Source organism: Apium graveolens, chromosome 2 (assembly GCF_009905375.1).
Source record: "Apium graveolens cultivar Ventura chromosome 2, ASM990537v1, whole genome shotgun sequence".
Taxonomy (NCBI): Eukaryota; Viridiplantae; Streptophyta; class Magnoliopsida; order Apiales; family Apiaceae; genus Apium; species Apium graveolens.
Genome location: NC_133648.1, coordinates 234,018,103 through 234,030,682, shown reverse-complemented (window position 1 = coordinate 234,030,682; position 12,580 = coordinate 234,018,103). Strand labels below are relative to the sequence as shown.

General features: G+C 36.1%; 1 non-coding gene across 1 annotated transcript; it reads left to right on the top strand.

Annotated features, from left to right (window-relative positions):
- Nucleotides 1-4,566: 4,566 nt before the first annotated feature.
- Nucleotides 4,567-4,673, top strand: LOC141710172 (small nucleolar RNA R71). Its single transcript, XR_012570705.1, has one exon. It is a non-coding gene; the product is annotated as a small nucleolar RNA R71 (small nucleolar RNA).
- The last annotated feature ends 7,907 nt before the right edge of the window (nucleotides 4,674-12,580 follow it).

The following is a 12,580-nucleotide window of genomic DNA, read 5'->3' as shown; positions in this document are numbered from 1 at the left end:
TTCTAACATCATCACTACTTCATTCAAAGTCATTGTTCTTAACCTAGCATGCAATGGTGATGACAACTAATCAGATAACACGAAACTAGTAAATGCTCACTTTCGTTGTATGAATACCCTACTACCAGACATACATAAAAAAGATAGAAGCTGAATATACACCAATTATGTTAACACCCTATATGTCTATAGAATTTGACAACATAATGGTTTAATGCACAAGTTATCTATTGTGATTACATAGTGCAAGTAAGATGGTTAAAATTACCTACGAATCATGCATAACAAATATACGAACCTATGCTAGCATGGCAAATTCTAAATCTCTATATTTACTTTCGCTTCAATAGAGATTAACACATTATCTTATATGTTAGCCATGCACATAAGACGAATAAGCACAACCAATAATAGGATATCAATCAATCACCACACACCAAGATATTGAAACAAATTAACTATAGAAATCCATAAGTAAATTCGTCAGAACCCCACGACAATGATTAGTTCATAACTGAACTCATCGTCATCATGGGTTCCAATGAAAGCATGATATAAAACAATTTAAGAGTACTAGGGTTCAAATAAAAATCAAAAACAAGCATCCAAGTATCACCTATATTAAAGAAAATAAAAGTCTTCTTCTCCGTAGCCTTCTCGTGCTCTCTATGTCTTTTTATTTCTCTCCCCTAGCTCCTTGGTGTTAAAAAAATCTTTTTATTGATATATATAGGCTCCAGGATGACCAGGACCCTTAATACCATCAATTTCTACTAAAATCAGGATTCTGGGGCAAAAAACTATTCGACAGAAAGTCAGCGCGGGCGCGCTGGTTTTGGGGACGGCTGCGCCTAACTTCTGGACTTTTCTGCAGTTTCTTCTTTTGGCCGTATCTTGAGTTCTACTCGTCAGATGTAGGCAATTCAACTACCCACGCAAAGCTAACGAGATGCTCTACAACTTGAGAATGGCCTTGGCTTCCAATTCTTAGATCTTTTTAGCATATTTCCTTGAAAATCTCCTTTCTTCATTTAACTGATGTCTGAAATGTAATATCACAAAAACATATCAAAAATACCAACAACTTGAGTCCAAAACACCAACTTAAACTTGTAATGAAGTGTTTCAAGTAGATGTGAAATCCACTCATCACACCCCCAAACTTGAATCGATGCTTGTCCTCAAGCATAAACAGACTCAAAACTACAAAACAAACCTAATACATGAATGCAACTACATGAATGCAACTAAATGATAATGTAATCGATCCCCTCACAATAACCATAACCAAATGAATAAGCCAGTGCCTCTAAGAATGCAATGACTTTTAATAGAGTTTGAATAAATCCCACAAACCAACTAACAAACCAGAAATGTGTGTGTGTGGATGCTTAACAGAAATACTCTTGATACTAGATCAATAATGATAAATTATCTTTCATCAAAAAAATCACAAGTTTATAATTAGAATAGATGTTAAACGCATAATGACTCACAACACCTCATTTCTACTAGAGTTATACAAGGATTCATGCTATTATTGAACACATAACAAAGATGCTTACTTGACCATGCAATGAATGAGGTCCCAAAAGACTTATGCAATAATACCCATGTAGCGAGCGTTAGGTTAGCGGATCCCAGACTATCAAAGCCATAGGTCACTAGGAACAAAGTCCCCTAGAAATCAATAACTCGAGTATTTAAGAGCTCACTCTTGATCAATTATGCATAAACACATACTTATTTTCTTTTTCTTTTTTTCTCTTTTTTTTCTTTTTTTTCAACAGTTTCTGAATGAGTGCATTTCGCTCCATCTCATTCAACCATAGACTACTCATAAAAATATGAGCCGCCTACTAGCCATTTGATGCATAGCCTTATTCACAACTAGCAATGAAATCCAAGTTTTTTTCTAGATAAAAAAATCAGTGTTTTTACGTCATTACGAGAATATCACAAATTCTAAATATAACAAAGCGATTAAATCTCAACAACAAACAAGTATGATCATGATCTAGATCAAAAGCAACCCTATAAGACTTTGTGAAAATATTTGTTTCCGGCATGTAAATCAATTCATTAGGACTTAAACATCCCTCTATTCATCATCACTACACTCACATCAACATCAACCAATCAATCAAAAATAGCTCAACCTAAGGGATCATGTTATATGCATGCAAATGTAACTACATGGGCTCACATAATAACATAAACAAATATGTCCTATATGAACAATCATGCAAAAATATGAATGAACTACAACTAAACATGCAATATAAATCTATATGAATCTATATGGACACACACAAACTAATCCTTACATTATCACCCCTAAACTTAAAATTTTCAATGTCCTCATTGAAGGTAATAATAAGGATTTCAGGCATACCTAGTTGTCAGGAGGATCACCCTTCTCGGGTGAAGGATCAGGTGGCCAATCAAGACCATGTGTCAAATATTTAGCACAACGTCGGTGGATGTCATGCATGGCCTCAATATGCCGAATCAACCTTCTATACCGCCCATCACCGACACCAGTCCTATCAACTGCCTGCTGCACACGAGAAAAACCCTCTGTAGGCACGGGAGGATCCGTCCGGCCACCCTCTATATCATCAAAAATATATCCCAAGCCCTTATAATGGGGTGAACCTAAGAATGCATAACTCAAGTGATCTGGTAATGGGTTAAGCTCAAGTGTCGAAACATCTTCAATAGACGGCTCGAGACGCTCCTGAAAAATTTTCAGCTCTGCTAACCCAAGAGAATCGAATGGCATATCCAACTTCCTCTTCCATGGAGATGCATTCAAAACCCGCAATTTCTCTATTCCTTCTTCATCTTTAATAATTGATTCCCCTATTAAGGATCTCTCTAAGGTATCTGACTTTGGTAATTTCTGAAGTTCCAAATTTACTACAGAATCGACCATCTCCACTTAAAGCATTCCTCTTTAGCTGTGGGTAACCTTATTGCCTTGAACACATTAAAAGTGACATTTGGATCATAAACCTTCATCGTAAGCTCTTCTTTTTACACATCGGTCATAGTTCGTCCTGTAGCGAAGAATGGTCTTCCCAAGATGATGGAAATCTTCTTATCTTCCTCAAAATCTAGAATTACAAAATCAGTAGGGAAGATGAGTTTGTCCACCTTAACCAAGACATCCTCCACTATTCCTCGCGGATAAGCGATGGAAAGATCAGCTAGCTGCAATGACATGTATGTCGGTTTCGGATCAGGTAGACCACGCTTCTTGAAGATAGACAAGGGCATCAGACTGATGCTAGATCCCAAATCACATAAACACTTGTTAAAAGACAAGTTTCCAATAGTGCAAGGAATAGTGAAGCTTCCAGGATCTTTAAGCTTCGTAGGTAACTTCTGTTGCAGTACAACACTACATTCCTCCATAAGAGCAACGATGTCTAAGTCATCGAGCTTCACTTTCCGAGAGAGAATACCTTTCATAAACCTCGCATAGCTAGGCATCTGTTCAAGAGCTTCAGCAAAAGGTATGTTGATATGAAGTTTCTTGAACACCTGTAGAAACTTAGCAAATTGCTTATCCCACTTCTGCTTCTGGAACCTTTTAGAAAAAAGGAGGTGGAGGATAGACCTGTTTCTCCCCTGTATTACCCTCAGGAGGAGTGTGTTCCACAGTTTCTTCCTTGATTCCACTTCTGCTTCCTTCTGCACATCTTCTTCAGCCAAAACTTCAGATTCTGGAACTTGAGATTTTTCATGGCTTGCAACCTTCCCAGACCTCAATATAATTGCTTAACCTGCTCTTCTGCTTCCCTCTTGCCTGGAACTTCTGTATCACTAGAAAGCGTTCCTGGTAGTCGATTCAATAAGGCATTAAAAATTTGTCCTGTTTGGTTCTCCAGAGTCTTGATAGAAACAGCCTGGCTTTGGCATATAAGAGCCTGAGTTTTGCATATAAGCCTCAATTTCTCCAATTCAGATTTTTCATTTGATGATTGACCTGCATCATGAGTTTGTTGTTGAAGTTGGAGTTGTTGTCTTGGTGTAAATTATTGCTAAAAACCAGGAGGGTTGAATTGTTTTACTCCAAACTGCTCGAACGACTATTGCATCACATTCTGATTATTGCTCCATCTGAAGTTAGGATGATTCCAGTTGTCAGGATGATAAGTGTCTGGAACTGGTTGGTGCGATCTCTGAAAGTTGCTCACAAACTGAGTTTATTCACTAGATATAGTGCATTTCTCCATCGCATGCGAACCTGCACACAGCTCTCAAACACTGGTTATCTGATTAACACCATAGTTAGCCAGAGAATCGATCTTCATAGACAACTCCTTTAGTTGAGCAGTGATAGTCGTAGCTGTATCCACTTCAAGAACTCCTGCTACCTTGCCCTGTGGAAATCTCTGGGGTGGATATTGATATTCATTAGCAGCCATCAGTTCAACTAGATTATAAGCTTCCTCATAGCTCTTTGCCCAAAATGCTCCACTTGATGCTGCCTCGAGCATGGGTCTGGATTGTGCTCTCAAACCATTATAAAAGCAATTGATAATCATCCAATCAGGCATGCCATGATGAGGACACTTCCTAAAAATCTCCTTGTAGCGCTCCCAAGCTTCACATAGAGATTCTCCTGATTGCTGCACAAATTGAGTAAGAGCATTCCTCATTGCAGCTATCTTCGCCATAGGGAGGAATTTAGTTAGAAATTTCTGAGCAAGATCGTCCCAAGTAGTAATTGAACCAGCTGGTAGAGAGTGTAACCAGCTCTTAGCCTTGTCCTTCAGAGAGAATGGGAAAAATCTCAACTTCACAACATCTTCGGAAATATTGTTGAATTTGAAAGTGTCACAGATCTCGATGAAATATCTAATATGCATATTGGGATCTTCCTTTGGAGAACCCCCAAAAACTGGACTGAATACTTTACCCATTGAATCGTGCCAGGCTTGATTTCAGAGGTATTAGATGTGATAGTTGGCTTGATGTTAAGTGGCATTTATGACACTTTATTATGCTCTAATAAGTTTTGAATTGATGCATTTGTACTCAAGTTGTTATGTGTTTTAATGTGTTTTCTAGTGTTTTTGCATTTCAGGCACTATTCAGGTAATCGGGTGAATTAGCATTATTTCGGTGCTAATTTGGTGTCCAGGTGGTGTTGAAATAAAAGCTCATGGAAAGCCGGCTCGAAGCAGCAAGATTTAAGAAGAAATCTGATTTTTTCCCAGAAGGACGGCGCGCCCATGTTGTAATAGCGCGTGGCCGCGCCGGGGTTCCAGAAATGCAGTGTGCCCGCGCTGTGATAATGCACGGTTGCGCCGAGGCCGAATTTCAAAATCCTGTTTCTACTACAATTCTAAAAGGGAAGGCTTCCAGATTGTTGAGGGCTGCTATATATATTCATATTAGGTCATTTTTAATAGATATCAAGTTAGAGACGGACCAAAGCCCAAGGAGAAGACTGTAAGAGACATTTAGCACAATTCAACAAAGGCGAAGACGATCTAGTTTATTCTTGTGAATCTTTGTTTTGAGTTATAATTTGTATGCTTGTTTCTTGTTTTTCTGAACCTATACTCTTGTTTGTACTTGGTTTTATTTATTCATATAAAGACTACATTTGTTATATCATGTTTTCATCGAAACCCACGTTGATGATGAGTCCGATTATGGGCTAATCATTCTCATGGGGTTCTAGCGGATTTATATATGGATTTCTTTAGTTAAATTTTTTGATACCTTAGTATGTGGTGATTATATGATATCCTAGTATTGGTTGTGCGTATTCGTCTTATGAGCGTCGTGAACTTATAAGATGGTGTGTTAATTCTTAATGAAGCGAAAGTGAATTTAAGGATTTAAAACTTGCTATGCTAGCATAGGTTCATGTATGTGTCATGCATGATTCGTAGGTAATTTTAACCATCTTACTTGCCCTATGTAATCAAGATAGATAAGCTGTGCTTAACTGTTATGTTGTCAAATTCTATAGACATATAGGGTCTCAATATAATTGGTGCCTATTCAACTTCTATCTCTTTTGTGGATGTCTGGTAGAATGGTACTCGTGTAATGAAAGTTGGCGTTTATCAGTTTCGTGTTATCTGATTAGTGTCATCACCATTGCATGCTAAGGTTAAGAATAATAAGGCTATTGAATGAAGTATTTAATGAAGTTAGAATCCCGTGTTTGCATATATCAATTCAGTCAATTTTATTTTCGTAGTTATAATTGTTAGCGTAATTCTTAGTTATAAACAATCTCAATTTGTTATCGTATTAGAATTGGATAATAACCATACATTGTTGCTTAGGTGCATAAATTAAATAGTTATTGTTAGGTCACACAACACTGTAGAAGGGGGTTGAATACAGTGTAGAATATAATCAAATTAATTTAAAGCACAAGTAACAGATGACAGATGTATTCGATATAACAAACTCTGTTACAATAGAACTATTCTCACTCAGTGATGAACAAATATCACGAGAGCTTCTAGGTGATAATATATGATCTTCTCGATGATCGTAACTCTTATTGAGTAAACCTATGTTTGTGTTTATATAGACACACAGTTACAAGATAACTTCTAGTTAATATGGAATATAATTCTGTCTCCTAAAATATATCAACCAGATATCTTATATAATTCTTCTAGTCCTCGAACTCTTTCCATGCATATCTTATTCCGTATTAGTTTCGATATTCTTTCCTGTAAATCAGCTTCCTTCCTTAACTGTTAGTCCTTCAGTACTTAAGTTATGATATTCATCTTCTGATATTATCTTCTGATAATCTAAGTCCTGATATCCTTAAGTCCTGACTTCCAGTAAGTCCTGATTTCAGTAAGAACTGATATTTCTTGTTAGTTAAGATCTGAAAACTAAACATGAAACATATTAGACATGAAATCTCAAATATATCCAACAATCTCCCCCAACTTGTAAATTATACAAGAATATACAAGTTAATAGATTTGATGATGTCAAAAACACTTATGTTCATATACAATAAGAGTTTAATAAGACTATAAATTACAAATTACAAAACATCCAGCTTTACCAACATCACTGAATCAATCTAAATCCATAATGATTCTTAACAAAATCATTTATCAGATTATCTTCAGCTTTCTTCAGAACTTCAGCTAACTGTGCTTTGACCTACATCAGTTCTTCTTCTTTACTGTCACTAATTTGATAAATGGCTGTTCTGAGAGCTTGAATGGATGTTCTTTCAAGTCCATCACCAAGTCTGATAACCTTAGGATGTGAAGAGTTTTCATTATAACATAAGCATCTTCCTTTCAGAATAACTTCCACCTTAGCAGAATTCTTCAGCATAGGAATTTCTCTTCCATCACCTTCAGTAATCATTGGACTGTAATGAGAAGTCTTTGTACCAGAGATTCTGAATAGATCTCTTATAGCCTTCAAAATATATTCTGACCATCTTCTTGTAACATCAGATTTTACTTCTGGAAGATAATAAATATGTTAAAGTTCTCTGATAGACTTCTTTAATACATCAGAATCAGCTAAACTTTAAGTCCTCCCATCATTAAGAAATATGATTAATTTCTCTTTCAGATTCTCCTTGTCATGAGCATCTATCACAACTTGAGCAAACAACACCTTGTCAAGGTGCCTTTGTTTAATTTGTTCATATGGTTTGTTTGTCAATATGAAAGGATCTCCTAGGGTAACCTCTACTCCTGTTTGAATCTTCTCTTCGTCGGAACCTAATCTAGCTCTATCTCTAGGTTGCTAGGCTTTCAACCCAAATGTAACAAGTTGATTAATCATGAGATTGGATTTTGGTTCAACTGGAGTAGCTTTCTTCCATAACAGCTTCTTCTTATCAGCAATTGTTAATTTATTCAAATCAACTTGAGCATTGTCAGCAGTTGATGTCTTGATCAGAATTTGTTGTTTCTTCTGTACCTTTATGTCCTTTATTCTGAACAACAACTTGAGCAGTGTCAGAGGTTGTTTTAGAATCTTCACTTATCTTTCTTCTTTTCAGAATTTGAACAGTTTCATCTTCAACAAGATTATCATCAGATACTTGAACCATTTTACACACTGGTTTCATCAGATCTTGAGAAGTTTTCAAGTCCAGTGACTTGGTTGGTTCATCAATTTTTCCTTTCCCTTTGTCTTTGGGATTACTCTCAGTCTGTGATCTAAATCTGAACTTTGAAGTTTCAGAATTTGACTTTTCCTTAATCACAATGCCCTTTTCCTTTGGCCTTGGAGGTTTCTTTGCATCAGAAGCTTTAGACTTAGGATTTGTCTTCTCAGCAGAAAATCTAGCTTCTTCCTCCTTGAGTGTTTCTAAATCCATTCCTGGATTGTGTTTCAGAAATAATCTTCTTGCTATCTCCTCATCAAGTATCTGGATTTAGGATCTTTATAATAAACAGTCATCTGCTTCCCCTTTAACTTCAGAGTTTGCAAGAACTTCTGAGAGCCTTCAGATCCTGACTGAATCAGAATATCAGAACTTGACATCACACTTTGCTTATCACCACTTGACTTCAGTCTTTGAGCATTCACAGCATCAGAACTTGACTTGTTCTGAATATAAGATTTTCCTTGAACTTTTCTTTGACCTCTGCTCTTTTCAGAGTTTCCCTGGTCATCACCTTTATCATCCTTTTTCTTCATTTCTTGAGCAGGTGAGCATTTGGACTTAACTACCTTCTCCCCCTTTTTTGGCATCATCAGGAAGTAAGAGAGAAAGAAGAAGTTCAACTGAAGATTGGATTTCATCCAATTGAGCTTTCTGAGAAGCTTGATTAACCAGAACCTCAGCAATTTGGGCTTGTTGCTTCTCTTGAGTTTTCTCAATGGCTGCAACTTTTTCAGAAATAGGTCTGATATACCTGTTTTTGTTAAGCTTGAGCACCTGATCGAGCTTATCAGCTTGTTCTCTGAGTGTATCAACCTTTTCATGAGTAGCAGTATGTAGACCTTGAAGATGTTTTGTAGATAGAGCTGTGATCTTGAGTTGTGTCTTGCAATCGTCATTTGTGAGCAACTCATCAGCTTTTGTAATATTCTCTGTCAGAATTTTAGAACATGGAATAAAATCTGATTCATTCCACTTTTTGGTCCACTCAACACCTATAACACCGTCCAAATCCAGGGTATAGATTTGGGGCATTATTAATAACAACTACAAACTAAACCTGCACAAGCGGAATATAAATATGATAATTACCCCGAACTACTACTACTCAGGATCTTTTAAGGTTAAGAGTTGAAAACAAGAACGACACACTAACTTTATTACAACCTAAATAAAACAGTCTGTCTCAAGAACTCCCTTTGTTACAAAACTTTATTCTATCTACATTCTCACCACACAACTTTTATTCAAACCATAATACTACTTATCCTGTTACACCTGATCTGGTAGCTCAAAGCTCTCTTTGGGGATAGGGATGAACACTCTTGGTATAAGAGGGTCCTGCTGCTTGACTCGCTTCTTGACTACGCGGGTCCTGATGGGTTTCATTCTCTACCTTAACTGTAAAATAATAGGAATAACAATAAAAGGGGATGAGCCAAAATTGCTCAACAAGCCTGTAACAATATATATAGTATAAAGAGAGAAGAATAGATGAACCGATAATCGGTTGCTTTGAACAACCATCTGAATCTGTATAGGATAATAATTTGCCAACACTGGCGAGTTCCAAATGAACAAGAATGGAAACAAGAACCAACATATGCACTATAACCTGCTGATCAGTCAGGATACAGTGCGGATCTATACCCAACTGTATAGACCCAACCAACATAAGGAGTACTCAGGCAACTATGGCCTATTAATTAAAGGTCTGGGTAAAACCCATCCCATATCGTAAGCATCTAATCCAAGGTTTAGCATCCGGAACAATCAAAATGCTTTTGATGTATCCCAACATCAAGATATATCCGAGTATATGTAACAAGGGTAAAAGTATTGGAATATGAATAAAGGATTCAATAAATTGGGAGAAATCAAGAATTGGAATGAAATAGAAACAAGATTCAATAATTATGTAACAGTGTATATGAATAAGAATTATCAAAGGTAACTGATATGGAAAAATGGGATATAATTTGAAAGGTTTTAGCATATAAACGCAGCGAAAACGTTAAAACTTAAAAAAACCGAAACCCTCCGCAGGATCCATGCGAAAAATAATATTTAATTCGTAGTTCAGTATGTTTTCCTTAAGAAGCTTTACGTTAATGGAAAGATGGAGGTCTTTAATAGAGATCCAAGAACAACGAGCGGAGATCCTTAGCAGCTGCTCCTCAAGTGTGAAGCACTCCACCGGTATCCACCACAAAAACGATGTAGTGAAGGAGGAGGAGGTGGAGAGAATTAGGGTTTTGTAAATCTTTTGGTTGAGGCAAAAATAGGGTTTATAATAGTATATTTATAAGCAAAATTTTCAGCTGAAAATTTTCCCATAAAATATTATTATTAATAACCCTTTATTATTCTCACTAATAATTAAAACAAATTTTAATTATTAATCCTTTTTCTAAACTCTTTAGAAATAATTCTCTCACTTGATTTAATTTCCAAAAATTAAGTTCTTAATTAATAATATTAAGAACCTTTTCTTAATTAATTTATAATCAATTAAATCTCATTTAATCAATTATTAAATTTGCCAATTAATTATTTATTTCATAAATAAATAATTATCAGCCATTATTAATTAATTCCTCCACCATTAAATCATTCTCTTTTATGGTGTGACCCTGCAGGTTCAATATTAAGCCGGTAGTAGAAATAAATAATAATAAAACTATTTTATCATTATTTATATAAATTCTCTAATTCATTAAATATGATTAATTGATTAATCATATTTATTCTACATCGTGAGAGATACTTCTCAGCATATCGCAACTATCCGGATAATACGAGTTCACTGCTTAGAATACCAAGAACCTATTCAGTGAGTAGTTACCGTACAATCAATTCCTTCTACCCTGCAATGTCACGATTAAATACAAAGCATGGAACTTGTGTCAAGCCTATCTTATTTAATCACTTGATTTTCCATTCACTATGCTTAGTTCTATTTAATGTAAATTAGAAACTCCTTTCTAATTTCATTCACTCTGGCCAGAGATTCCTGAACTAGCATAAGTGGATCAGCATTGAACATTCTCTTCCTTCACTAGAAGGGGTAGATCCTTTATTGATCATACATTATCTTCGTGTACAAATTCCTATACCCAGTAGAGCCCTTATAATTGTCCGTGGAGACTAAGAACTAAACCAAAGCATAGTTCAGTGTACACAAGATGACTATGATGACCTCAAGTCTAAGGATACTTGTACAACTATCACTATGTGAACAACTGCTGACACGTGAGTGAACTCCATCAGTTGTTCAGCTGTATGAGTCATGTTCAGTGAACTTATTCTATAATAAGCACCTACATACTAGCTATAGTGTCACCACACAAATGTCTATGAGAACAGACATCCTTCATAATGAAGCAAACATAGTATGTACCGATCTTTGCGGATTATTAATTACCAGTTAGTAATCCTACGACCAGGAACTATTTAAGTTTAGAGTTATCATCTTTTAGGTCTCATTATTATGATCTCATCACAATCCATAAAAAGCTTTACTCTAAACTGTGGTACATCTTATTTAAACACTTAAAATAGATAGAGCCCGCAATAAAAACAAAACAAGTCTTTTATTAATATCAATAAAATCAAAAATAGATTACATAAAAGTTATTCCTAAATCCTCATACATGATTGGACTTAGGACATATCTCTTTCATTCTCCCACTTGTACTAAATCCAATCATTCTGGTATCTAATACCATCTTGTTTTTATGAGGATCAAAGTGACTTTGAGAAAGTGGCTTTGTGAGTGGGTCTGCTACGTTGTTATGTGTGTTAACTCTCTCGACGTTGACATCTCCTCTTTCAACAATCTCCCTAATCAGATGAAAGCGCCGCAGGACATGTTTGGAATTTTTATGAGACCTAGGTTCCTTGGCTTGTGCTATTGCTGCGTTGTTATCACAATACAACACAATAGGCTCTTCAACGCTAGGAACAACTCCCAACTCAGAAACAAATATCCTCATCCAAACAGCTTCTTTTGCAACCTCACTTGCAGCTATATATTCTGCTTCCGCTGTGGAGTCAGCCGTTGTAGACTGTTTGGAACTCTTCCAACTAATCGAACCACCATTCAGAGTAAACACGTACCCTGACATGGATTTGCTATCACTTTCTGATTGAAAACTAGAGTCAGTATAACCCTCTATTTTCAACTCAGATTCACCACCAAAAATAAGAAAAATGTCCTGAGTCCTTCGCAAGTACTTAAGGATGTTTTTTACTGCTTTCTAGTGGTCTTCACCTGGATTGGACTGATATCTGCTCGTCACACTAATTGAATAAGCAACATCAGGCCTTGTACACAACATCGCGTACATGATAGATCCTATTGCTGAAGCATAAGGAATCTTACTCATACACTCTCTTTCCTCAGGTGTCTTAGGAGACATTTTTTCGGAAAGGGACACTCCA